This window comes from Trachypithecus francoisi, unplaced genomic scaffold (assembly GCF_009764315.1).
Source record: "Trachypithecus francoisi isolate TF-2019V2 unplaced genomic scaffold, Tfra_2.0 Lachesis_group19, whole genome shotgun sequence".
Taxonomy (NCBI): domain Eukaryota; kingdom Metazoa; phylum Chordata; class Mammalia; order Primates; family Cercopithecidae; genus Trachypithecus; species Trachypithecus francoisi.
Window position 1 is genome coordinate 37,278,045 of NW_022681464.1, and position 21,715 is coordinate 37,299,759.

Sequence of the window (21,715 nt, forward strand, 5' to 3'; positions counted from 1 at the left end):
CGTTCTTTCCATGAGTTATCATTTGTTGGCTGCTCTGATTTTGATGATTGAATCACGAGATGTGTGGCCCATGGTCTCATCACTCACAGTCCACCATCTGTATTAAAAATGGGTTAGGAGAATGGAAAACAGTCTTGCCAGGATATGACAACTTTCCCCTGGTCAGAATATGGATATAAAAAGTTCCAACAGTTTGTTCCCAAGCTGCTAACAGTTTTTCCCATGAAACACTACCACTACATGATGTTACACAAAGAGAGGTTTTGTGATCCCATTTCCTAGCACATCATCACTGTCCTAATGTGCTCCATGATCCTCTAGAAAAGCGTATCATAGTGAGTGTATTCCAAGCATTGTACTGATCACCTGAATAGATTCGTGTACCACGGATGCTCTGCAGGGTCCTTGTGAACCCCTGAAACTCACTAAATTCAGGGAAATTTGCCCTATGGAGCATTTCTCATAGCTTGAGAAACACTGTTTAGGGCAATTGGTAGTAAACTTATAGGATTCACTCAACCGAAATTCAGTGTAGAACAAAAACTATAAATAGATTCAGAAACACCTCTGAATGAATTTATGAACAGCATATTTATCATCACTTACTCAGGGGAACCAGGAATGGCATGACCCGAATGTCCAAGGCAGCTGTCAAAATTCTCTGCCCATTTCCAACCTGCCCCTCCATGCAGCTCACCGAGATGGTACTCCAGGTCATGTGGTCCAAGCCTGACCCAGGATGACAGCTCTTGTGTTCTCAACTCAAATTTCCTTCAGGCTGCCAGGCAGCTCTGTATTCATTCTTGTTAGTGATAATGAGATGAACCCAAGGCTTAAAAATAATTGCATCTAAATTTAGACTTATCTACATGGAGAATGTCTCTCCAAACCTCAATATATTCTTTTGAACTAATAGTTATTATTTTTTCCTCTTTTTCTTTCAGTGATGAACAAAATTAGAAAGTAAAATTTTTTTCTTGTTTTGACACCATTTTATTGTGCCTATAATAATAAAGTACATGTGAAATACGTTTCACAGATTTCAGTATTGTTAATCTAATAATTGGTAACATAGTATGTCCACTATCAACAAAGAACACACAAATCAATAAGGAAATGAAAATTTTAAATAATTCAAACATTCTATTTGATAGACACCTTGTCATTTAGATATATATTTGTTAACAGTGCAATGCAATTATGATATTTTAAAATAACTTATACCATTAAGCATAAATTTGCTATTATAATTATCAAAGGACAGATAAAATACCTTTATATAAAAATATCAACTCATTTTATAGCAGTGATAGATTTCTAAATTTGTACCTTAAATTCTACATCAATGTAGATATTCTTTCATAATATTAACCTCTCATATTCTTTTTACCAAACTATAGTTTGCCATTTAAAAAGTAGATATAAACAATTTCAAAAAAATGTTTCATAGTCACTATATGTCATAATATATTGTTCACAATAACATGTAAGAACTATGTTGTTTTAATTTCAAAAATTGGCATGATTAGTTTAAAACATTTTAGGTACAATGTGTCTTAATTGACTAATATTTCTTTGACATCTTGAGAACCCACAGCTACATTGTCTTATAATTTGTTTTTTTTTTTTTTTATTATACTTTAAGTTCTAGGGTACATGTGCATAACGTGCAGGTTTGTTACATATGTATACTTGTGCCATGTTGGTGTGCTGCACCCATCAACTCGTCAGCACCCATCAATTCATCATTTATATCAGGTATAACTCCCAATGAATTCCCTCCCCCCCCCCATGATAGGCCCCGATGTGTGATGTTCCCCTTCCCAAGTCCAAGTGATCTCATTGTTCAGTTCCCACCTATGAGTGAGAACATGCGGTGTTTGGTTTCCTGTTCTTGTGATAGTTTGCTAAGAATGATGGTTTCCAGCTGCATCCATGCCCCTACAAAGGACGCAAACTCATCCTTTTTTATGGCTGCATAATATTCCATGGTGTATATGTGCCACATTTTCTTAATCCAGTCTGTCACAGATGGACATTTGGGTTGATTCCAAGTCTTTGCTATTGTGAATAGTGCTGCAATAAACATACATGTGCACGTGTCTTTATAGCAGCATGATTTATAATCCTTTGGGTATATACCCAGTAGTGGGATGGCTGGGTCATATGGTACATCTAGTTCTAGATCCTTGAGGAATCGCCATACTGTTTTCCATAATGGTTGAACTAGTTTACAATCCCACCAACAGTGTAAAAGTGTTCCTATTTCTCCACATCCTCTCCAGCACCTGTTGTTTCCTGACTTTTTAATGATTGCCATTCTAACTGGTGTGAGATGGTATCTCATTGTGGTTTTGATTTGCATTTCTCTGATGGCCAGTGATGATGAGCAGTTTTTCATGTGTCTGTTGGCTGTATGAATGTCTTCTTTTGAGAAATGTGTGTTCATATCCTTTGCCCACTTTTTGATGGGGTTGTTTGTTTTTTTCTTGTAAATTTGTTTGAGTTGTTTGTAGGTTCTGGATATTAGCCCTTTATCATTTGAGTAGATAGCAAAAATTTTCTCCCATTCTGTAGGTTGCCTGTTCACTCTGATGGTAGTTTCTTTTGCTGTGCAGAAGCTCTTTAGTTTAATTAGATCCCATTTGTCAATTTTGGTTTTTGCTGCCGTTGCTTTTGGTGTTTTAGACATGAAGTCCTTGCCCATGCCTATGTCCTGAATGGTACTACCTAGGTTTTCTTCTAGGGTTTTTATGGTTTTAGGTCTAACATTTAAGTCTCTAATCCATCTTGAATTAATTTTCGTATAAGGAGTACGGAAAGGATCCAGTTTCAGCTTTCTACTTATGGCTAGCCAATTTTCCCAGCACCATTTATTAAATAGGGAATCCTTTCCCCATTTCTTGTTCCTCTCAGGTTTGTCAAAGATCAGATGGCTGTAGATGTGTGGTATTATTTCTGAGGACTCTGTTCTGTTCCATTGGTCTATATCTCTGTTGTGGTACCAGTACCATGCTGTTTTGGTTACTGTAGCCTTGTAGTATAGTTTGAAGTCAGGTAGTGTGACGCCTCCAGCTTTGTCCTTTTGACTTAGGATTGTCTTGGCAATGCGGGCTCTTTTTTGGTTCCATATGAACTTTAAAGCAGTTTTTTCCAATTCTCTGAAGAAAGTCATTGGTAGCTTGATGGGGATGGCATTGAATCTATAAATAACCTTGGGCAGTATGGCCATTTTCACAATATTGATTCTTCCTATCCATGAGCATGGTATGTTCTTCCATTTGTTTGTGTCCTCTTTGATTTCACTGAGCAGTGGTTTGTAGTTCTCCTTGAAGAGGTCCTTCACATCCCTTGTAAGTTGGATTCCTAGGTATTTTATTCTCTTTGAAGCAATTGTGAATGGAAGTTCGTTCATGATTTGGCTCTCTGTTTGTCTGTTACTGGTGTATAAGAATGCTTGTGATTTTTGCACATTAATTTTGTATCCTGAGACTTTGCTGAAGTTGCTTATCAGCTTAAGGAGATTTTGGGCTGAGACAATGGGGTTTTCTAAATATACAATCATGTCATCTGCAAACAGGGACAATTTGACTTCTTCTTTTCCTAACTGGATACCTTTTATTTCTTTCTCTTGCCTGATTGCCCTAGCCAGAACTTCCAACACTATGTTGAATAGGAGTGGTGAGAGAGGGCATCCCTGTCTTGTGCCAGTTTTCAAAGGGAATTTTTCCAGTTTTTGCCCATTCAGTATGATATTGGCTGTGGGTTTGTCATAAATAGCTCTTATTATTTTGAGGTATGTTCCATCAATACCGAATTTATTGACAGTTTTTAGCATGAAGGGCTGTTGAATTTTGTCAAAAGCCTTTTCTGCATCTATTGAGATAATCATGTGGTTCTTGTCTTTGGTTCTGTTTATATGCTGGATTACGTTTATTGATTTGCGAATGTTGAACCAGCCTTGCATCCCAGGGATGAAGCCCACTTGATCATGGTGGATACGCTTTTTGATGTGCTGCTGGATCTGGTTTGCCAGTATTTTATTGAGGATTTTTGCATCGATGTTCATCAGGGATATTGGTCTAAAATTTTCTTTTTTTGTTGTGTCTCTGCCAGGCTTTGGTATCAGGATGATGTTGGCCTCATAAAATGAGTTAAGGAGGATTCCCTCTTTTTCTATTGATTGGAATAGTTTCAGAAGGAATGGTACCAGCTCCTCCTTGTACCTCTGGTAGAATTCAGCTGTGAATCCATCTGGTCCTGGACTTTTTTTGGTTGGTAGGCTATTAATTATTGCCTCAATTTCAGAGCCTGCTATTGGTCTATTCAGGGATTCAACTTCTTCCTGGTTTAGTCTGGAAGAGTGTAAGTGTCCAGGAAATTATCCATTTCTTCTAGATTTTCTAGTTGATTTGCGTAGAGGTGTTTATAGTATTCTCTGATGGCAGTTTGTATTTCTGTGGGGTCGGTGGTGATATCCCCTTTATCATTTTTTATTGTGTCTATTTGATTCTTCTCTCTTTTCTTCTTTATTAGTCTTGCTAGCGGTCTGTCAATTTTGTTGATTTTTTCAAAAAACCAACTCGTGGATTCATTGATTTTTTGGAGGGTTTTTTGTGTCTCTATCTCCTTCAGTTCTGCTCTGATCTTAGTTATTTCTTGCCTTCTGCTAGCTTTTGAATGTGTTTGCTCTTGCTTCTCCAGTTCTTTTAATGTGAGGTTAGAGTGTCAATTTTAGATCTTTCCAGCTTTCTCTTGTGGGCATTTAGTGCTATAAATTTCCCTCTACACACTGCTTTAAATGTGTCCCAGAGATTCTGGTATGTTGTATCTTTGTTCTCATTGGTTTCAAAGAACATCTTTCATTTCGTTATGTACCCAGTAGTCACTTAGGAGCAGGTTGTTCAGTTTCCATGTAGTTGAGCGGTTTTGATTGAGTTTCTTAGTCCTGAGTTCTAGTTTGATTGCACCGTGGTCTGAGAGACAGTTTGTTATAATTTCTGTTCTTTTACATTTGCTAAGGAGTGCTTTACTTCCAATTATGTGGTCAATTTTGGAATAAGTGCGATGTGGTGCTGAGAAGAATGTATATTCTGTTGATTTGGGGTGGAGAGTTCTATAGATGTCTATAAGGTCCGCTTGGTGCAGAGATGAGCTCAATTCCTGGATATCCTTGTTAACTTAGAAAGTAAAATTTTATAAGAAATATTTTGTAAAGTCCCTTTCTTAACCCAAAATGAAATCCATAGATAATATATAACTTATTTATACATACATAATCTTTCATAAATCAATAACATATTCTAATCATACTACAAATGAGAAATAAGAATTTCCAATGAGCTGAATGTCAACACATAAATGCTCAAGCACTGCAACACTTCAAGATGTCAAGAATTTCTGATTTGTGCTCCCTATACAACAATAGCCCCACCTTCATTATGACAACTCAGAACACATCCTCTCAGCTTCAAAATGCCTTTCCAGTATCCCTTTTTTCCTCATTTAGAATCAATGTATTAAAGAATTTTAAGTAGGAAGCAAAAGGTTTTCATTACTTCCTTTAAAATAAATCACGTAGGCTGTTGTGTGGAAAATGAACAGAAGAGGGGCAAGAGAGAAAATGCAGAGACCCACTAGGAGGCCACACAATGATTCCAGCCAAAGATGCTACTTTCATGCTACTAACAACTAAATCTGCAGTCTTCTCCCTGTGTCCAGATGCCTGTTAGGCATCTCTATTTGAAGATGCTAGTGCTATTTGAAATATTTCAATCTCCAAATTAAATTTTAGATTTCCCTCATTCTTCTACAACCAACTGCATCTCTTGTTTTCTCATCATACCAGTCTTACATTTCTGCAACATCTCTTGAACTTTCACCTTCTTTTATATCCAATCCCAGCCTCATTCTTCTAGCTGGAGATAATAACAGACTCTTAGCTGGATGACTGCCTTGCATCTCCAGTTGCAATCCACTCTATAAGCAGCTTCTGGAACAATGTCTCTTAAATACCAACATGTATACATCATTCACCTCTACAATCACTATCTTACCCTGGCATTTGCAAGATTGACTGGAACTTCACATGGCATAGTGTGACCAAGGAACACACAAAGGGTCAAACCCATTGTTAAGGTGTTCTAACCATCTAAGTTATCCATCCAATGGGGTGTCTTCCCCATTCCCCCTCTCCATCGCCTGCTATCTTTTGCAATTTCTTACATCATCTTATCACTGAGACCTAACCACTCACTGCCACTGCCAGCACTCTGAAAAAGCAAGAATATTTTATTCTTTCCCTCTTAACTTAGACACACACACAAACAGTAGGTTCTCAGTGAGTGTTTTGATAAATTCATTTCAAAGCATAAACTAAAGCTCCAAAATGATGACAAAAGAGAGTGCAAAGCAAAACCTTTAAGCATTTTCTGTGGATTTAAGAGTGTTCATGACCTTCCAAGCCAGCTGCTCAGCCTACTGTGGCACAGCAGGTTAAATTTGCTATGAAGGAACAATATGTACAACCTCAAAGCATTGATTCTAAAGTCAGATTATGGTCCAAATCTCAGAAACATCACGTACTACCTGTAAAAATTTAGGCAACTTAGGCCGGGCGCGGTGGCTCACGCCTGTAATCCCAGCACTTTGGGAGGCCAAGACGGGTGGATCACCTGAGGTCAGGAGTGTAAGACCAGCCTGACCAACATGATGAAACCCTGTCTCTGCTAAAAATACAAAAATTAGCTGGGCGTGGTGGCAAGTGCCTGTAGTCCCAGCTACTCAGAAGGCTGAGGCAGGAGAATCACTTGAACCCGGGAGGCAGAGGTTGCAGTGAGCTGAGATCGTGCCATTGCACTCCAGCCTGGGCAACAGAGTGAGACTCCATCCCAAAAGAAAAAAGGCAACTTAATTAAAAATATTTGTGCCTTGGTCTCCTGAACTGTAAAACAGGTAGTAATCGTATCTAGTTCATAAGATTGTTTGATAAGTGAATGAGTTGTTACATACAAAACACTTAGAATGCTACTTGGCACAGTAAGCATTTAGCAAGAATTCACTGTTATTATAGAAGTCAAGTTTACCCTTAAAACATTTACAACTTTTAGTGTGTGTGTGTGTGTGTGTGTGTGTGTATATACACATATGTATATATGAATATAACATCGTTTTGTTAAATCCACAGCCATCTTATTCAATAAAGATATGATGCTAATCAAATCCTTGGAACATTTATAATACCACTGGAAAAAAATATATACAAATGATTAAGGTCTAGAACAAGGGGAAAGTGCAAAAGCCATCCCAGTGGAGATTTGTGATTCTTTTAAATGACTATGAAATGCATATAATGTGACCTTTTAAACAAGTCCAATTCTCAATAGTGTGCTTCTTATAAAGTCCTAATTTTATTTCACTGATGGCAATCTTTAGGCCACTCTAGGCCCGAAACTTTAATTTGTATTGAAATCATCAAGAAATTGCAGTACTAAGACTCATCCCTTTCAGATCAGAAATTAAGACTGACAGAAATTTAATTTTCACTGTTTTCCAAGTAGGTTACTCTCTCCAGGACCAGAAACATTCCTATTTAGATCCCATCGTTAAAAGCATATTTTGGTAAATAGGTATCAATAAAATATGCAATTACAAAAATAACATTTTGGTTAAACCCTAGAATGTTAATGACACAAAGGATTTCAGCGTAGGAATTGTTTTTTATACAAGTAACGAATTCGTGTTTGGATTTATAAACAACACATAACTTTATATGGATTGATGCTTTCCTACACTTTTTTAAAGAAAGTATCACAATCTGAGAGACAGGCTAAAGGGAAAAGACATTATCGGAGATGTCACAGATTCCTTTTGCTGAAGTGGGACACAACAAAAAGCCATCTGGTGTCCCTCTTGTACAAGAAGAACATCTTGTCGCGTAATTCCAGAGTCGGAGCAGAGGGAAGGTTTGAATTTGCCACATTTGCAACTGCCAGACCACAGGGCAGACTCGGTTCTGTTTTCTGTTGTTCACTAATTTTTCTTAACCTCTCTCTCAGGCATCTGAGGGTCTGCTGGACCGTGGGCCTCACCATTTCCTCAGCCTCCACTGAGGGCCTGGATACTCCTCAGAGACTGCAGCCACTTTGAAGGACACAGGAGAGGCAGGAAACTGGCTTGGGTTCCATCGCAAAAGGATTCCAGCAGAGGTAAGATAGCTTCGTCCACCACTTCTCTACTGTACAGACCTCAGCAGTGAGAGGTCTGAGCTCGACAGGGTCAGGATGGGAAAGTTCTGTCTGAAAACTCACAGATTTCTAAGAATAGCATGGCCAATTCCCAAAAGCAGTGCCACTCTCAGGGCAGAACTCACTCCTACGTCCAATCCAGCTCAATTTTCTGCCTCACAAGTGACGTTCTCCTTCAATGAATTTCTACAGCAAGCGTTTTCAAATTGCTAATGTTGACCCTCATTAAAACCTGCCTTGTAGGCAGGACGCCGTGGCTCATGCCTGTAATCCCAGCACTTTGGGAGGCTGAGGCAAGCAGATCACCTGAGACCTAGAGTTGGAGACCAGCCTGGCCAACATGGTGAAACCCTGTCTCTACTAAAAAATGCAAAAATTAGCCAGGCGTGGTGGCAGGTGCCTGTAATCCCAGCTATTCGGGAGGCTGAGGCAGGAGAATTGCTTGAACCCGGGAGACAGAGGTTGCAGTGAGTAGAGATCGCACCACTGCACTCCAGCTTGGGCGACAAGAACGAAACTCTGTCTCAAAAAAAAAAAAAAACCAAAAAAAACCCCACCTTGCATTAGTGCCCAATTGAGCAACACCTTGTCAGAGAAACTGTAAACTTTCATATCAGGGGATGTTTCTTACACATCCCTTTGGAGCCCAATATATATGCATGTATTAGATTAATACTGAATGAACACTGGGAAGAAAAAAGAGAAAACTTAACTAGCACAAAACCATTTCCTACATCTATGTGCAGCTTAATAAAATATTTTCTGTGTTCATTTCTGGTAGATGAAATTATGTTAAATGTTTTTAATTCATTTATTCAATACTTAGTGCCTGCCTTTATTTACTATTTTTTAAATTATTTTTTAGAGACGGTCTTGCTCTGTCACCCAGGCTGGTGTGCAATGGCGTGATCACATCTCACTTCAGCCTCAGACTCCTGGGCTCAAGCAATCCTCCCAATTCAGCCTCCCGAGTACCTGGAGAACTACATGTGCACACCACCATATCTGGCTAATTTTTTTATTTTTTTGAAATATGGGGTCTTGCTATGTTGCCTAGACGGATCTTAAACTCCTGCGCTCAAGCTATCCTCCCACCTTGGCCTCCCAAATGATTGGGATTACAGGCATGAGCCACCATACCCAGCCAGTGCCTGCCTTTGAAGCTGAAGGATGCAATGAGAGGTATAGCAGAGTCCAGGTCACACAGCCCCTTGGACACTATGCTAAGGAGCAGGCCCTTAACATTTATAGCTCAGAAAGTCATTGAGGAGTGTTTTGCGAGGTATAAAACAGTCAGTTTTGCTTTATGGCTAAAACACTCTGAGGACAATGTAAAACATGAATTTGAGGGGCAAGACTGGAAGCAGGGTTAAGTGCAGGACACCAACAGAGAAATAGCTAGGAATTAAACTAGCGCAATAGTCAAATGGATGCAGAAATGGGAACAGGTATAAGGTAGAGAAATGGGTACAACTTGATGACTGACTCTTGGGGGAAAGGGGTGGCAGAATTCAGGAGTGACTCACTGCACTGGAAATGCCATGTGTCTTTTCTGCTAACCTATAATCTGCAAGAGTTCATGGACTATACTGCGGTATTTACCACTGTTTCTATCATCTGTACACACTGGCAGATGGTAGACGCTTAATAAATACTCCTTGAATTAAAATTTAAAATCTATTGATTAGATCTGACTCTTACACATCTAGGAAAATTGTTTGAAAAAAAAAAACTGTATCCTTTTCTAGCTCTGAACCTACTCACATAAACTTAAAGAGTTTTAAAAATACATTCTGTTTTTACTATCATCCCCTTCAGAAATGAAATTTCAGTTTCTCTAATTTGACATTACCATGGTTAAGTAGACCTCACTATCAAAACATCTTCCTAACATACATTGCTAAGCATTATGTTTTCATTGAAATCATAATTGTATTTCATGAAACAAACACATTAGTTCTTTTAAAACTGTTTCTTCATAGAAATCAAGAAAAATTGGAAAGTAGTTATACCTCCATGAAGAAAGACTAAAACCTAGGACAGTTGTTCCCTCATTATCTGTAGTTTCACTTTTGCAGTTTCAGTTACTCAGTCAGCCGTGGTCTGAAATTTTGCAATATATTTTATAATATACATATTATTTATATATATAATATATATTATTTATATTATATATTATTTATATATACAATATATAATATATTATAACATATTTTATATATAAATAAAACATATTAAGAGAGAGGCTATATTCACACAACTTTTATTATAGCATATTGTTCTAACAGATCTATTTTATTATTAGTTATTGTTGTTAATCACTTACCGTGCTTAATTTGTAAGTTAAACTTTATCATAGGTGTGTACATGTAGGAAAAAAACACAGTTTGGTTTTATGTGCAATTTCAGACATTCACTGGGGATCTCAGAACCTATCCCTGGTGGATAATAGGAGACTACCGTACTCAGTATCAAGCCGTTGGCTGCATCCACAAATCATTATTTTTCTTCAGAACAAGTTCATGAAAGCATGACAGTCACCTGGTCTTTGAAATGCTAACTGTTAATATTTTTCTAGGTAATAGAAAATAATATCACTGTTTTTTGTGAGGTTCAGCAATAAACACTAGTCCAATGCAAATCTAACAATATTGTATGTGGCATGACATACGAATCCTTAATAACTTTTCTTTCTTGTAGATTAATACAATTTTTACCAGTCCCCAGTAGGAAACAGATGACACACAGACAATAGGTTAATTTTAGCAGAGTTTATTTATGAAGAGCTCAATCATAAAGGCATTGCTATGGGGGAACCACAATACACAGAAGAGTCACCAAGGCCTGACAGTAATCTGTCACCATTCCTATGCTACAAAGAAGGAGGGGAGCAGTGGTTACTGGGATCTGGAGAGAGAAAGTCATGTAGAAAAAGACCCCTTGAAAGGACCAGAGATTTCTGCAAAGGGGCACTGAGTCAACCCCATAGGAAGGAGCCCAGGCAAGCAGCTACTCCGCCAGTGCTCTCTTCCCACCCTCTGGTCTTTTAATAGTGCTCTCAATTGGCCAAACCCAACAAAGGCAATGGGATCCCATTAACAAGTCCATATAGGCAGGCCCCAGGGGCAGAGAACAGGGTGGAGAATGGTGGGAAGGGGACCTGGAGGAGAAAATAGAAGACACCAGCTCTGACTCACTCATTTGAGCTTTTCAGCCTAGGAAAGATGACCTCGGTCCACTTGCCAGTGTCCAAGCTGTTTTTCATCATCTTCCTCTTGCAGAGCAAAAATTTTTCCTGAGTTCACATTTAAACTTCTAAGTATACAGCTACCAGTAAATACCATGTTCCTCTAGCATATCAGCAGGAAATCTGAAAGAACATGGGATAAGCAAGTACAAAGAAAATACAAAATGAAACACCTAGTAAAATAGTAAGTAAACACTTTAGGAATTATGCCAAAAATTTCTTTAGAAATCTTTAGAAACTCTTCAGAATTTAGGGATGTTTTATTATTTGTATCCCTCCTCTCCCCTCCCCATCCTATACATACACACATACACATTGAGCACTTTTGGCTCGAAAAGTGTCTTTTCTTTGATCTTCTTTTGGAGATTTAAAATCTGCTTATCTGTGGAATGGAACTTCAAGAGATCTTTTTATCTAAGTGCTTAGACATTTCTATAAAAGGCACTCTTTAATCTGAAAAGTATCGATTTTTCTTACTAATTGCTACTGCTGGCCAAGAGTACAAAAATATTCTCTTGTCTTATGTCTGTTTATCACACTATGTCCAAAACGGTTGCATTTCCAGCACTTTTGTGAACTACTTAGTATGTTTAGTACTGAGCATGGCACTTAGTAAGTGCACAATTAATATTGATAATAATGGTAGTTGGTAGCTGCAGTTGTTTATTCTTTTGAAAAAATAGTATTTTTTTCAAGGCAAAGATTCAGAAATGCACTGTAAAGTGTGAGATTCAGCTAAAAGTTCTGTCTTACAATATGCACTGTCTTGAACGTAAAACAGTTTAAAAGCTTTCATTTTCTTGATGAATATTTGGAAGTTTATGGTAAAGACATTGAAATCCAGTGGATCACAGAGATTCTAGCCATACTGGCAAGGACTCTAAAATCAACCCTTAAATATAGTTATTTTATTTATTCATGTATTTACTGAGGCTTCACATCCTAGCTACTTCCCAAAAGAAAAGAAATGCTTTATTGTCATTTCCTCCTCATTTTCTGTGTCTTTCCTTAGAGTAGAAACTGACAGATTAGATCATATTCCGGCAGAGTAATGAAACCACAGCCCAGCCCTATATTATTTAAAGACCTGGATTTCATTTGCCATAGGTGAAGGTGACTGAAGTCAAAGAGCCTGGTTTATATCACTGGGCTGCCAGCAGGACAGAATTCGTGGCCCCCACTTCCCATTATGAACAAATCTATAAAGGAACATATGCCTTTGTTTCTCCACCAGGGCACTCATTTTATACAGTGCCAACTTACAGAATTTTCAAGAGCAGAACTTCAGTGGGCAAAACAGGAAGATCTCTCAAACTGGTTTCTAATATAACTCATCAAAACATGAGAAAAATAGGAAATACAGGTTCGTGGCATAATTTCTGTCAAATACTAGATAAATAATAGGTGCAGGCAAAAATAATTTGTTTCTTTGAACCTGATACTGCTAATGTGATTCAGAATGAGAGCTGTGTTGATTAAACTTTAATTTGAAATGCAAACTCTAAAATGCTAATCTCATTCACTAGTTCATGAGACTTTCATAATCAATTTTATGTTCGTGTTCTTCATCATGATGGTATTATTTTTTAATAGGCCGGAGTCCTTTTAGTAGCAGTATACTAGCCACTATCTAATTGGTCCTCTACTACACTGATTGTTAAACATTTTGAATATTACCTTGGGTCAAAGTTCCTTTAATGAAGGACTTTTATCAATCTCTTTTATTATTAAACATAACAAACTGAATTCTGCAATTGCACTTCTAGTTATAGTGTAGAAAAGCATAAAAGAATTTTGCTCCTGCCATAAAAAGAAAACACGCGACAAACTAAAACGTCCGCTATTCTTTAACACCAACAAAGAAGAGCCGACACAAATTAGTCGAAATGCTGAATAACTGAATCTTGACAGGCTGATTGCTCAGAAAATCTTTGCCTCATTCAAATTATCTCTACACAATTCTGATAAGGAATCTATACTGCTGCAGCTTTGTGACTTTCTAACCAGAATGCGTTCTCTCTGCTGGGTCATCATTTTTCATGCTTGCTATGGCCAAGTGATATGGAGTAATAAACTTACTTCCATGGGAAGAAATCCAATGGCAGTTGTTGCATCCAATGATTCTCAGTCCTCATCCTCCTTGTCCTATTGCATTTGACAGCACTGATCCTTAAAATACTTTCTTCATCTCACTGCTGCATTTCCTCCGTCTTCATTCAGTTGCTGGTTCCTCCTCATTAACCTGTCATCCAAATTTTGGAGTATCTCAGGCCTAAGTCCTTGAACCTTTCCTTTTCTCTCTCCCACCCTCACTCCATAGGTAATTACTATGGCTTGAGTTTGAATATGTCCCCCAAACTTCATTTATTGGAAACTTAATCCTAATGGAGAAGTGTTGGGAAGTGGGACCTTGAAGAGTGATTGAATCATGGATGCAAAACCTTCATAAACTGATTAATGCCTTTATCATGGAAGTGGGTTTCTTATAAAAGGACAAGTTTATCCTCCTCTTGCTTGCTCTCTCTCACCCTCTCTTTGCCCTTCTGCCATGGGATGATGCAGCAAGAAGGCCCTTGTCAGATGATAGCCCCTTAATCTTGGACTTCCCAGCCTGCAGAACTGTAAACTAATTAATTTCTGTTCATTATAAATTACTTAATCTGTGGTATTCTGCTACAGCAACACAAAATGGACTAAGGCAATATTATTACCCAGACTCATTGCTTTAAATACCATCTATGCCCTAAAACTTCCAAAATACCATCTATGCCCTAGTAATTCCAAAAATATCTCCAGCCTAGACTTCTTCCTGGACTGTCTTCATTTGGGTATCTAATAATCATCTCAAACACAACATGTCCAAGAACGAGTTCTTGATTTTTCCGTCAAACTTGCTCTCCCCAAAGTTTTTCCAACCTCAATAAATAGCAATTTTATTCTTTAGTGGCTTACATCAAATTCCTTTGAGTCATCCGTGATTCCTCTCTTTATCTTATACCCTATATCTCATCCATTTGCAAATCCAGTCTACTCTACCTTCAAATTCTATCTAGAATCCAACCATTTCTTACCTTCTCTGCTACTATCACTTGGTTTAAGCCGTCATCCTCTCTCTCCTAGAGTATTATAAGAGCTTCCCAGTTGGTCTCCCTGGTCCCCCTTGCCTCGCTGCACTGTACTCAACACAATAGCTTGGAGTGATTCTTTTAAAAGTGAAGGCAAATCATGTCACTCCTCCGCTTAAAAAATCTTTCATAGCTTCTTTTCCCATTCCCAACAAAAGCCAAAATCTTTACAATGATCCATAAGGCTCTACACAATCTGTTCCTCTCAGTCTCTGATCTCAGTCCCATCTTGCTCCAGCCACAGTGGCCTCCTTGCTGTTCCTTGAACACACCAGTTTTATTGTCACCTAGAGTCTTGTAGGAATTGTTCCCTCAAATATCCTGATGGCTCTCTCCATCATCTCTTTCAGATCCTCGCTCAAATACTACCTTCCTAGTGAAGATTTCCCCAACAATGCTATCTAAAATTTCAATTTTCTGCCAGCATTGTCTATCCCCCTTACTTTAGTTCCTCTTTATCAGTCATCATGATCTAACATAATTTAGATTTTGCTCATGTATCTTCATATCTTTGTCTGTATGTTCTTTATTTAATGTAAGCTCCTTGATAGCACCATTTTCTAATGTGTACTAATTCTAATTGAGACAACACCTGGCTCAGTGCACAGTCAATAAATATTTGTTAAATGCACATATAGAACATTTACTTTCTACTTGAAATTAGATCTGAAGATAGATTCTTTACTTGCACAGAGTCATGACATTTCCTAAGCCATGTCTCTGCTTGTGAATCACAATAACTGTCATGTATGAGTATACAGACATCATATTCTGATCTAAGGATATCATACATGTTAATTTAAATCTCAGAACAATCCTATAAATAGGTATCATTATCCAATTTTAGAAATGAGGAAGCTAAAGCTTGGAGAGTTTAACTTACTACTCTAAAGTCACAGAGCTAGCATGGATTGAGCTAGATTTCAAACTCAGATCTATACAATTCTAAAGGCCTCCTTCTTTACTATGACAGGCTACCTTCCCTTTGAAAAATTGCTTAGGGCATTACTCACTTAACAGTTACTCACTCAAAATCAAGAGTTTGAATATAAATAGACTACATCACACTGTGTTAGGCATAAGGCAAAATAATCGTAGGTAAGGTGATCAATGAACAAAAAACTGCAAAACCTCTTCCGTGTTAGCACACCTCACAAAAATCCTAAAAACTTATTTTTTGTGTTTATTTCTCATCTGTATCCCAAATCTTCTAATACCCCATATCAACTACATCCTTTTTCATTATTTGTTGTAATAACTTATTGATTCCAGAAATGTTAACTTGAGAATTATAAAGGGAAATATGTATATTTCCTTATTAGTTAATTTGATTAACTTTGTTATTATCCTTTGTTTTATGTTCTTGCCAGGCCTGACAGACCCATTTTACTCTTGGGTTGTGGTGAACTTACCATTATGTTGATATATTCAAATAGAATAGGATGAAGAATGAAGAAAAATATGAAGCAGATTTACATACATCAAAATTTCTCTTCAGTAACATGTATCTCATTTATTTAGTCACTGGTAAACTGGCTAATAGGAAGGGTCTATATAACAGAAACATCTACATTAAAATTATTCTAGGGGGAGGGGGGAGGGATTGCATTGGGAGTTATACCTGATATAAATGATGAATTGGTGGGTGCTGACGAGTTGATGGGTGCAGCACACCAACATGGCACAAGTATACATATGTAACAAACCTGCACGTTATGCACATGTACTCTAGAACTTAAAGTATAATAATAAAAAATAATAAAAATAAAAAAATAAAATTATTCTAATTAGAAAGCATATATATGTGTATATGTTTGCCATTATGCTCTACTTATTCCTATTTTATATCAAATTTATACACTGGAAATGCTACTTTGATTATTAACCAACTCGCAAATCATCTGAAACTTACTTGTCTTTTAACTCTAAACAAAAGAACTAATGCCATCTACTATATGAACTTTGGAGCTCATAATTTATGCAATAAGGTACCTATCACCATCAATAAAAAATAAGTTTCCCTTTGCGCCCTGGACAATATTCATCAGAACCAAATAAGAATGGGAAATAAGAATTAGAGGACTCATTCAGTAAAAAAAAATCTAAGGATTAAAACAAGAAAAAACTGTGAAAACATATTTCAGTCACTAAGTCTATCCTTAATTTCTAATCTTTCTAGATAGAAAAACCACTTAATATTATAAATTTCTGTGAAAAACATTTAATAAATAATGTACTGAAGATCTGATGCTCTATGTTACTTCTACTTCAAGTAGAAAAACATTTCAAGTGATTACGCATAAGTGAAGCATACACCATTTTCTTCTGTTTCTTTTATTTGCAGCCCAAGAATAATTTCTGCTTCTAATGATGATAAATCCCCTTCTGATCAGAGTAGCTACAGATTTAAACTTAGATTAACTGTTAATAGCATGAAGTATTTAAATAAGCTGAAGTTCGAATATGCTGCAAAAGGCAAGTATTGTAAATATATTTCCTTTAGCAAATAGATATAAAAGACATTTTGAGAAAAAAAGCTTTAACTTTAGAGAACAAGTACAACAAAGGAAGCAAGCAATAATATTTTTTTAAAAAGCACTGGAAATCCACAAAATACAAATGAAACTTCTTTCATTTCTTCTCCATCAGATAATGTGAATGTTGTTTTCTCTTTTATTTATTACACATAATTAAATATGTATAATCTAGGCAGTAGTTGGAAGAGTGGATTAGAGCTATAATACTGACATGAAATATGCCCAAAAACAACCATTAAGTATGAAAGGAAAGCTGAAGAAGAATATGTATTCATGAACTTTTTATAGAAAAGTGCTTCTATCCAAACCACTTGTTTGTATGTGAAAGTCTGGGGAAACGTTTGGAAGAATACATACCCAACTGTAAAAATGGCTTTCTCTGAGAGAGAATTGTGGCTACTGTGGGAAAAAGGAACTTTGATACTTATTCTAGATACCTCTGTGGTGGTTGAAATTTTCAGTAAGAATGATATTACTTGCCAAATTACATACAAAGTAAAACTACAGGCTGGGCGCAGTGGCTCATGCCTGTAATCACAGCACTTTGGGAGGCCCAGGCAGTCAGATCACCTGAGTTCAGGAGTTCGAGACCAGCCTGACCAACACGGAGAACCCTGTCTCTAGTAAAAATACAAAATTCGCCAGGCGTGGTGGCGCATGCCTGTAATCCCAGCTACTCGGGAGGCAGAGGCAGGAGAATCGCTTGAACCCAGGAAGCAGAGGTTGCGGTGAGCCGAGATCACGCCACTGCACTCCAGCCTGGGTGACAAGAGTGAAACTTCATCTCAAAAAAAAAAAAGTAAAACTACGTAAATGTTTATATGTACAACCTCTCATTTAGTGTATGGAGCTGTAGACTAGAAAACATCAAGGCTAGATTACAGACCAGCTTTGGAGCAGTCTGGACTCCAGTTCCACCCTCATGTAACCTTAGATGAATTATCAGATCTGAATCTATGGACTTCAATGTCCTCATCAGTAAAATTCGGAGACTGAGTTCAGTGACATCATAAGCTCCTTCCTGCCTCAGTGTTTATGACTTTACTATGAAAAAGGAAGATTTTAAGTCAATAAAACATTTCTAGATTCTGTTTCCCTGGTAAGTTTCTTTCTGTCTAATCAGAGATTCTAATTACTTACACACATACCTCAGGGATTTTGCAGGTTTAGCTCCAGACCACTGCAATAAAGTGAGTCACACACATATTTTTGGTTTATCAGTACATATAAAAGTTGTGTTTCCACTATACTGTAATCTTCTAAGTGTACAATACCAATAGGTCTAAAAAGTGTACATACCTTAATTTTAAAATACTTTATCGCTGAAAAATACTAATGATCATCTGAGCCTCAAGCAAGTTGTAATCTTTGCTGGTGGAGGATCTGGTCTTGATGATCATGTCGGTGGTTATTGAAGGTTGGGGTGGCTATGAACATTCCTTAAAATAAAACAACAATGAAGTTTATTGCATCGATTGACTCTTGCTTTCATGAAAGATTTCTCTGTAGCATGTGATGCTATTTGACAGCATTTCAGCCCCAGCAGAACTTCTTTCAAAATTGGGGTCAATCCTCTCAACCCTGCTGCTGCTTTATCAAGTAAGTTGATGTAATATTCTAAATCCTTTTTTGTCATCTCAACAATGTTCACAGCATCTGCACCAGGAGTAGATTCCACCTCAAGAAACCAATTTCTTGGCTCATGCATGAGAAGCAACTTGTATTTGTTAAAATTTGATCATGAGATTGCAGCAATTCGGTCATATCTTCAGGCTCCACTTCTAATTCTAGTTCTCTTGCTATTTCCACCACATCTGCGGTGACTTCCTCCACTGAAGTACTGAACCCCTCAAGCCTTCCATGAGGGTTGGAATTGCTATTTTAACCTCCTCTCGTGAATCACATAATTGTTCTTTATAGCATTTAGAATGGTGAGTCCTTTCCAGAGGTTTTCAATGGACTTTGCCCAGATCTGTCAGAGGACTCACTCTCTATGGCAGCTACAGTCTTACAAAATGTACTTCTTAAATAATCAGACTTAAAAGTCAACATCTTTTTTCAATAGAGATCTGTTTCATTTACACTGAAAATCTGTGGTTTATTGTGGCCAACTTCATCGAGGATCTTAGATCTGGATAACTTGCTGCAGCTTCTACATCAGCACTCGCTGCTTCATCTTGCACTTTTATGTTATGAACAAACCTCTGCTAGCTTCCAACTTTTCTTCTGCATCTTGCTCACCTCTCTCAGTTTTCACAGAATTGAAAACAGTTAGGGCCTTGCTCTGAATTAGACTTTGGCTTAAGGAAATGTTATGGCTGGTTTGATCTATCCACACCACACAAACGTTCTCCATGTCAGCAATAAAGCTGTTGTGTTTCCTTATCATTGGTGTGTTCATTGGAGGAGTACATTTAATTTCCTTCAAGAATTTTTCCTTTGTGGGGCGGAGCAAGATGGCCGAATAGGAACAGCTCCAGTCTCCAACTCCCAGCGCCAGTGACACAGAAGACCGGTGATTTCTGCATTTTCAACTGAGGTACTGGGGTCATCTCACTGGGGAGTGCCGGACAATCGGTGCTGGTCAGCTGCTGCAGCCTGACCAGCGTGAGCTGAAGCAGGGCGAGGCATCGCCTCACCGGGAAGCGCAAGGGGGAAGGAAATCCGTTTTCCTAGCCAGGGGAACTGAGACACATAACACCTGGAAAATCGCGTAACTCCCACCCCAATACTGCGCTTTAAGGAAACAGGCACACCAGGGAATATATCCCACCTGGCCGGGAGGGTCCCACGCCCACGGAGCCTCCCTCACTGCTAACACAGCCCTCTGCGGCGATCTATCCGCAGGGCAGCAGCGAGGCTGGGGGAGGGGCGCCCGCCATTGCTGAGGCTTAAGTAGGTAAACAAAGCCGCTGGGAAGCTCGAACTGGGTGGAGCTCACAGCAGCTCAAGGAAACCTGCCTGTCTCTGTAGACTCCACCTCTGGGGACAGCCCACAGCTGAGGTCCAATAGGGAAAGCAGCGGGGGCGGTGCGGAGGCGAACGACTCTGTCTGACAGCTTTGGGGAGAGCCGTGGATCTCCCAACGCGGAGGTTGAGATCCCAGAACGGACAGACTGCCTGCTCAGGTGGGTCCCTGACCCCTGAGTAGCGTAGCTGGGAGACATCCCCCACTAGGGGCAGTCTGACACCCCACACCTCACAGGGTGGAGTCATCCCTGAGAGGAAACTTCCAAAGGAAGAATCAGACAGGTACACTCACTGCTCAGCAATATTCTATCTTTGGCAGCCTCTGCTGCTGATACCCAGGCAAACAGGGTCTGGAGTGGACCTCAAGCAATCTCCAACAGACCAACAGACAGTCCTTCTGACTGTCAGACGGAAAACTATCAAACAGGAAGGACACCTATACCAAAACCCCATCAGTACGTCACCATCATCAAAGACCAGAGACAGATATAAACCACAAAGATGGGGAAAAGCGGGAGAGAAAAGCTGGAAATTCAAAAAATAAGAGCGCATCTCCCCCTGCAAAGGAGCACAGCCCATCGCCAGCAACGGATCAAGCTGGTCAGAGAATGACTTTGACGAGATGAGAGAAGAAGCTTCAGTCCATCAAACCTCTCAGAGCTAAAGGAGGAATTACGTACCCAGCGCAAAGAAACTAAAATCTGAAAAAAAAAGTGGAAGAATGACAGCTAGACTAATTAATGCAGAGAAGATCATAAACGAAATGACAGAGATGAAAACCATGACACGAGAAATACGTGACAAATGCACAAGCTTCAGTAACCGACTCGATCAACTGGAAGAAAGAGTATCAGCGATTGAGGATCAAATGAATGAAATGAAGCGAGAAGAGAAACCAAAAGAAAAAAGAAGAAAAAGAAATGAACAAAGCCTGCAAGAAGTATGGGATTATGTAAAAAGACCAAATCTACGCCTGATTGGGGTGCCTGAAAGTGAGGGGGAAAATGGAACCAAGTTGGAAAACACTCTTCAGGATATCATCCAGGAGAACTTCCCCAACCTAGTAGGGCAGGCCAACATTCAAATTCAGGAAATACAGAGAACGCCACAAAGATACTCCTCCAGAAGAGCAACTCCAAGACACATAATTGCCAGATTCACCAAAGTTGAAATGAAGGAAAAAATCTTAAGGGCAGCCAGAGAGAAAGGTCGGGTTACCACAAAGGGAAGCCCATCAGACTAACAGCAGATCTCTCGGCAGAAAACTACAAGCCAGAAGAGAGTGGGGGCCAATATTCAACGTTCTTAAAGAAAAGAATTTTCAACCCAGAATTTCATATCCAGCCAAACTAAGTTTCATCAGTGAAGGAGAAATAAAATCCTTTACAGATAAGCAAATGCTTAGAGATTTTGTCACCACCAGGCCTGCCTTACAAGAGACCCTGAAGGAAGCCCTAAACATGGAAAGGAACAACCGGTACCAGCCATTGCAAAAACATGCCAAAATGTAAAGACCATCGAGGCTAGGAAGAAACTGCATCAACTAATGAGCAAAATAACCAGTTAATATCATAATGACAGGATCAAGTT